The sequence below is a fragment of the Gekko japonicus genome, unplaced genomic scaffold, assembly GCF_001447785.1.
Source record: "Gekko japonicus isolate JY-2015 unplaced genomic scaffold, Gekko_japonicus_V1.1 scaffold1840, whole genome shotgun sequence".
Classification (NCBI taxonomy): Eukaryota; Metazoa; Chordata; class Lepidosauria; order Squamata; family Gekkonidae; genus Gekko; species Gekko japonicus.
In genome coordinates this window covers 271264-279361 of record NW_015172610.1, presented here as the reverse complement: position 1 = coordinate 279361, position 8098 = coordinate 271264, and positions in this window count along the sequence as shown.

The window sequence follows — 8098 nt, the reverse complement described above, 5'->3', positions numbered from 1 at the left end:
GTTACAAGAGCAGCATGGCAACAGGCCATACGGAAGCAGCTTCCACTCAGTAAATTTAATTGAGCCTTAATTGAAAGGTGTAGAAGGGCAACCACACACATTCACAGTTTTCAGATCCAAAGCCAGCAGTGTGGAATAAAAACAACAACATATACATGAAGACTATTGGAGGAGACAGTACATATGATGGCAGAGTTCTCTAATTAACTGGATCTCAATACCGGGGGGGGGATAAGGATCAGGATTATGATACTGGAGAACCAAAAGTTCAACTGTGACATCATTTCCTGATTTAAAAAAGGGGGCCCTGGGTTGTTTTAAGCTCTTTTAGCAATGGAATTTTGTTATCTTTCCATTACCACAAATTATTTTAAATGGCTATGTGATTATTTCAAATTTACATAAAATATTGAGAGAATTTGTTTGTATAGCCTTCCTTATAATTTCTGTTTTTAGATTGGAAATTGTGAAAACATATTACAGGGAAACAATGTTATTGGTAATGTTACAATATTATAATGATTTACTTAGATTTATTAATCCATATTTAACATATTGTCTTCAATATTTGTAAAAAAGTACCTCACCCTTATTTCTTTTCCTCCCTCATACCCTTTTTTCCTGTACCCTATTTTTAAAAACCCTGAAATTAACAAAATATTTTTTAAAATAGGAAAAAAGACAGACACAATAAACGTGCCAGTCTTTTTTGCTCCCTACTGGTGGTTACTAAAACAAGGGAAGTGATAGCATAAGATGATTTAACCCTCCCTTCCCAAGGCTCACAGTCCCAATCTATATCAGCTTTCCCTATGGCTACTTTTTTAGGGACAAGTTGGGCTTCCAGTTATGGAATTTCCATATCAGCATGTGTAGTATGATTCTGAGAACGGAGACACACTGAGAATGAGACACACTGAGTAAAACTAGTTTAAGAGCGAGATCTCCAACAAACTTAAAAACTGCCATTCTGTTGAGAGTGCTTACTATGAGTTTTTTTCTGGTTGTTGTTATTCAGAGTACTTGCCCAGCCATCTAAATGTTCTAGGTCAGGAGACATCATATGTAAACCAGGTAGATGTGCCCTAAGGATTTACAAAAGTCAGAAGGAACATCTTCTGTTACCATCATCAGGTTTTCAATCCAAGTTAACAGTTCCCTAGTGCACTAATAATTTGACTATTCTGGATGCTAGCCCAGGATACCCTGCTGCTTTGGTCTCACTTTTCACATTATATATATATAATCGGCTGGAGTGCACAGAGAAGGCTGCCTGAAGTCTTAGGTAGTCTTACTGGAAGTATATCCTATTAACTTAGTTCTGAGAGTTAATTCTGAATAAACATGCATAGGTTTGGGCTGGATCTCTCATACGACCACATTATGTACAAGGACAAATGCACCCTCCTGAAGCTGTTTGAGGCCTAGCTATTAATCTGCATTTTGTTTTGGTTTTTCAAATACACATTTGATGATAGCTCATATTGACTTGGTAAAGAAATTAATTAAGCTGAATCAATAAAAGCCCAGTTTAAATTGCATTTAGAATGTCAACAAAGGGTTTAAGTGTGGTTATTCGGAACACATACAATAACCTAGCATGGGTCCATTATATGTAAGGCAGAAATGCTAGGAAGGTTACTTTGGAAATTAAAAACACTGCATAGAATTGCACAGGGGACTGGTTTATTTGACTTCAGTATTTGTTTTTCTCAAGTCAATTTCTGCATTGCTTCAACAACAGAATACGGTTCCTTTTTGGAAGCAAAACTGTGCAGGTATTGCTCACTTAGGTGTTTGAAGGACAGCATGAAATTTAGAGCCCTAGAATACCAAATCCTAATCACCGCAGGCTTCTTTCATAGTTGTTCTTATAACAATGAGAAAAATCTATGCTGCAGAAATCAAATAGAACCCATGGAAGTCTTCAAGTGGTAAGGAGTAGGATTTTTTTAAAAAATAAGAGGTAGGATAACTAAATTAGTGGTCATAGGTCACAAGCAGCCCCAAGTCAGCAGGGTGTATCATGCCCTCAGGGTCTTGCTAAATGCCTATTTGTGGTTGCAAATTTCTGAACAAAGCTGACAGTGCAATCCTAAACAGCATTATAGTCTCCTAAACCCATGAATTTAGAAAGATGTAATTCTGTTTAAGATTGCACTATGAATCTTGTCAAACATTTTCAACTTGACCAACATGTGCAGTTTTACACCTGCTTTCGAGAGAAGTTCCCATAGAAAGTGCCATGAAGACTTCAGTACTTTACAAGACACTCTTATGCAGAGTTACTCCAGATTTCCTTTCAATCTGTCTAGGATTGCATTTAGTGCTGTTGCTGAAATAGCTATATACAAAATTTACACACTATACAAAGTGTTTATTGGCTGGGGCTCTCAAGCTGATAGCAGACCTAATTTTTGGTGTTTAAAGAAATTATTCTGTCTGTGAGGTATGGAATAAATAGGTATTTTAAAAAATAAAATAATATGTGATTTGCTTTTATTCTCTCGCGATATTTATCTCAAAAGCTGCTGTTCAAACAAACATGGAATTCTAGGGTATATGAGCCATGGCTTCTTAGTAGGGATGGGCACAAACTAGAAAAATGTGAACTATGAACTGAATTGAACTGAGAGGTTCATTCATGAACCATAGTTCATTTATTCCGTACACCTGAACCTCCCAACAGGAACCCAGCAGGAGAAGGGACAGCCAGCTGAGGTGGTCAACTAGAATGATAAAAGAGCAACTAGAATGATAAAAGAGTTGGAACACTTTCCCTATGGTTAAAGCGCTTGGGGTTCTTTAGCTTGGAGAAATGACAACTGAGGAGTGACATGATAGAGGTTTACAAGATTATGCATGGGCAGGGCTCTTTTTGTTGAAAAAGCCCAGCAGGAACTCATTAGCATAATAGGCCACACCCAACAGCAGAAACTCATTAGCATATTGGGCCACACCCCTGACAGCACAGCTCATTAGCACATTAGGCCGCACCCCCATGTTACCAGAAGTGTGGTTATCCAGTCACACCCACCTTTTGCTTGTTATTCTGTTTACCTTGTTTGTTGTCAAAACCCAGGGCTTTTTTGTAGCAGGAACTCCTTTGCATGTTAGGCCACACACCCCTAATGTAGCCAATCCTAATGAGTTCCTGCTGTTGGGTGTGGCCTATTATGCTAATGCGTTCCTGCTGGGTGTGGCCAACTTGGGAGCCAGCCGGAACTCCGTTCCTATGCAGCCCAAAAATAGCCCTGTGCATGGGATAGAGCAGGTAGAGAAAGAAGTACTTTTTTCCCTTTCTCACAATACAAGAACTCGTGGGCACTCAATGAAATTGCTGAGCAGTCGGGTTAGAACGGATAAAGTACTTCTTCACCAAAAGAATGATTAACACATGGAATTCACTGCCACAGGAGGTGGTGGCAGCTACAAGCATGGACAGCTTCAAGAGGGAATTGGATAAACATATAGAGCAGAGCTATATAGAGCTATTAGCCACAAGGTATAGATAGGAACTCTCAATCTGGGGCAAGTGATGCTCTGTATTCTTGTTGCTTGGGGGGGCAACAGTGGGAGAGCTTCTAGTGTCCTGGACCCACTGGTGGACCTCCTGATAGCACCTGGTATTTTTGGCCAGTGTGTGACAGAGTGTTGGGTCATTGGCCTGATCCAACATTGGCTTCTCTTAGGTTTTTATATGGTTGGCAGGAAGGTGGAGGAGACAGCTGAGGAGAGTCATGCAGTGGCAGCAGGGATGCAGTACACCATCCAGGTCCATCCCAGGAACCTAGGGCATGGGCAGGGGCACTGGCAAGGATGGAGGCTGCTTCAGCCCAAGAACCATGTGCATTGGGCATTCTCCCATGGTGGTAGCAAAGCTGGGCCCAGCAGGAAGTGGGCTGGCCACAGGGAATATCCAACCTATATGGTCCCCCAGGCTGGAGTGGCCTTCTTCCCTGCCAGTGCCAAGGCCACCTCCACCTTCCCTGCCAGTGCCAAGGTATCCTCAGGTGACGAGGAAGGGAGGGTGAGTGCCCGGATAGCCGGGCAATGGATGGAGGCTTCCTCTGTTGAAGCAGCACTCAGCCCCAACCCTGGACAGGCTGCTCCCCATTGTCTAGCTTTCTTGTGCAGTCCCTTTAAACTTTAAAGGGACTGCACAAGAAAGCCCCAAACAACTGAGTGGTGGGGAGTGCTCCCTTTCTGCTGGAGCAGAAACCAGGGGTTTACAGGGACTTAAAGTCACTTTAAATCCCTACATTTGTCTCTGGCCATGAACCATCATGAACCTTAAAAGTTTGTGGAAGTTCATGACATTAGACCCATCATGAACTTCAGTTCACAAACCACAAACAGGGCAAAATTCATCATGAATTTTGTTTTGTGGTTCTTTTCATGCCCTTCCCTACTCTGAGCACCAAATTCTTCCTAGTTCTTTGAATGGAAGCTGCAGTCTAAAGTTGTAAGCCTTCCCCCCCCCGCATTATAGCACTTTATGATACAAACATTTTATGCTTTTAACTCACATCCCTGTGCATTACGTATCATAGACTCATAGAGCTGGAAGGGGCTATACAGGCCATCTAGTCCACCCCCCTGCTCAATGCAGGATCAGGATAAAGAATCCCTGACAAGTGTTCATCTAGCTGCTGCTTGAAGACTGCCAGTGAGGGGGAGTGCACCACCTCCCTAAGCAGCCAATTCCACTGCTAAAGTACTCTTATTGTAAAAAAAATAAATAAAAATCCTAATATCCAGCCGGTAACTTTCCACCTGTAATTTAAACCCTCTGCTGCCAACAGGAAGAGCTCCCTGCCCTCCCCTTAGTGACAGCCCTTCAAATACCTAAAGAAAGAAATCATGTCCCCCCTCAATTTCCTCCTCTCCAGACTGAACATTCCCAAGTCCCTTACCGTTCTTTGTAGGGCTTGGTCTCCAGGCCTCTGATCATCCTCGATCAGGAGACTTCTCCCACTTGGTTGCCAGCTTTTTTATTGCTCCTGTTCTGCTTCATGTAATGTCTACATCTTCCACCCAAATATGAAAGTTATTATGTGATTATGTAATATGCTGCCAACATTCTACCGCAAAAGGGGGTGGCATTGCCATTATTCACCTTGCAGTGTTCCGTCTAAGCTGAGTTAGTGTGAGCTAGCTCAGATGTTTTTTAGCCTCCGGCTCACCCATCTTTGTTTTCCCTCAGGAAGGATGGCTCCAGAGGCAACTAATTTATGCAGCAGCCATATCGCTTGCTCACAACTTTAACACCAGGAGCTCACAAAGTAGGATTTCTGCTCACAAGGCAATCTTAGAGGGAGCATTGGTCATATGGGCTATTTATCAGTGGTTTATTTAAATACACCATTTTTCTCCCATCAAGAACAGAAAGCAGCTTACAACATCACCCCCCTCTCCTCCATTTTATTCTCACAGCAATGCTGTGAGGTAGATTAGGATGAGAGAGAGTGGCTGACCTGAAGCCACCATACAAGTCTCTGTGGCAGAGTGGGGATTTAAATCTGGATCTGTGAGATCCCAGTCTCTTTAACCACTACACTATGCTGGGGGTCGCATCTGGGGTAAACATTTAACTTACTCAACCACATGGGTTTTTCACCCCATGGAAAAAGACCACGAAAGAGGCCCTATATACATGGTTAGATTATCTAAACATTTTCTCAGATGCATAGAAGTTGCTTGCTGATAAATGGCTTCCATGTAGTTGGAAGAATATGGAAAGGCCACCTAAGTAGCAGGATGACGTTGCGCAAAATGGTGTGGTAGTAACCACAGAGTATTTGACAACTGGGCTGCTTCAGGTGATATGAAAATACCACAGGCAATGACTTCGCACTGGCAAAGTAGACCCTATGCCACCTACTAAGGCATTTGCTTATTTCAATTATGGTTCAGAGGATCTGAAAATTTATTTTTATTCATTTCATCTTTTCCCTCAATGGGGACCCAAAGAGGCATACATCATTCTCCTCTCCTCCATTTTATCCTCACAACAACCCTGTGAGGTAGGTAAGACTGAGAGAGAAAGACTGGACCAAGTTTCCATGGCACAGTAGATTCAGTAGTTTGCTTGTTTATACTTGTAATTTTTATCCTGTCTTAACTGTATTTGTTGTGTTCGTTTTATATTTTTGTGAATCTGAATCACTCTGAGCCTCACTTTGTGGGGGAGGCATGGTATACAAATTGAAATAATAAATAAATACATAACCTGGTCTCCCATATCCTAGTCTCCCAACAATCTAATGACTCACTACCTAATACTGACTTTGTTGTTGTTCAGTCGCACAGTCGAGTCCGACTCTTCGTGACCCCATGGACCAGATCACGCCAGGCCTTCCGGTCTTCCGCTGTCCTCTGAAGTTGGCTCAATTTCATGTTCGTTGCATCGATGACACTGTCTAACCATCTCATCCTTTGCCGTCCTCGTCTTCTTTGACCTTCAATCTTTCCAAGCATCAGGGTCTTCTCCAGTGAGTGCTCCCTTCTCATTTGGTGGCCAAAGTATTTGAGCTTCAGTTTCATTATCTGGCCTTCCAGGGAACAGTCAGGGTTGATTTCTTTTAGGATTGACTGATTTGATCTTCTTGCAGCCCAAGGGACTCTCAAGAGTCTTCTCCAGCACCATAGTTCAAAAGAATCTATTCATTTTAATGACTATCAGTCATTAAAGAGCTGAAATCCATGCAGGTGGTTCCCGAGGGTACCCATGCTGGTCTGAGTAGAATAGTGTCTGACAAAGGGAGCTTTGTCCCTCAAAAGCTTATGTTTTAATTATTATTTATTAGCTAAATTTATATCCCGCCCTTCCCAAAACAGTCTCAGGGCAGGTTACAACAAAGTGCATGAACAATTTAAGACCAGTTACTATGATTAAAGGTAAAGGTTTCCATGCGTTTCATGCACCTTGACGTTTAGTCATGCCAGCCACATGACCACGGAAACATCTTTGGGCAGCGCTGGCTCTTTGTTTTGGAAACGGAGATGAACACCGCAACCCTAGAGTCGGATTCAACTGGCTTTCGAGCAAGGGAAACCTTTACCTTTACTATAATTAAAACAGCTAAACCCATTAAGCAATAGAACAATAAAAAGATGGCGAATTAAATGTAACAGTTCAGACCCCCCCCCCATAAGCCAGACTGGTGGTAACTGGAGTCACACTGAACTCACATAATACTAGGACTCCACACAGGGCAGATGGCCAGGGCAACTTCTAAGCAGGGAGGCCAATTAATTGGGTGTCTACTGCCTCAGCCGAAAGCCTGGCAGAACAGGTCCATCTTACAGGCCTCACGGAACTGTAATACGTCCCCCAGTGCCCTGATTTCAGGTGGGAGCATCTTCCATCAGGTAGGGGCCAGGACAGAAAAAGCCCTGGCCCTGGTTGAGGCTAAGTGGGCATCCTTTGGGCCATGAATAACCAGTAGATATTGATCAGTGGAGAGCAAGGCTCTTATACCCTGAAACTCTTGTTGGTCTGTGACGTCCATGCCGTATATGATGTGTGCTCCCCTGCTATGTTTGTTTGGGTTTTTGCCATGTGTGAAGCTCTACCAGATCAGGTCCAAGGTTGTGGTATTAACCTTTAAGGCCCTTAATGGTCAGGGACTCACGTATCTTTGGGACTGCCTCCCCTGGTATACCCCCCCTCCCAAAGAGCATTATGCTCAGTCAATAAGAACCTGCTGCTGGTCCCTGACCCAAGAAACATGCGGCTGTCCTCAACCAGGGCCAGGGCATTTTTGGCCCCAGCCCCAACCTGGTGGAACTGTCTGCCAAGCTACATCTGTGCCCTGTGGGACTTTATGAGATGTTCCGCCAGGCATTTGGTTGAGGACAGCAACAGTTTTCCATCTGGCTGGTACTCGTCCTGTTCCTCCTGCCTCTCCTCCCCTCTCCACGAAGAGGTGGCATATTCTGGAAGTTCCATTGCCACCTTACTGGTTATAGGTTATATTATTGCTGTATAATATATTATGGATTTTAAAGATTATTTTATTCTGTAAATGTTTTATATGGATGTACAATGCCCTGATCTCTGTCCTACAGGGGAGGGCATTTTAAAGTTTAATTT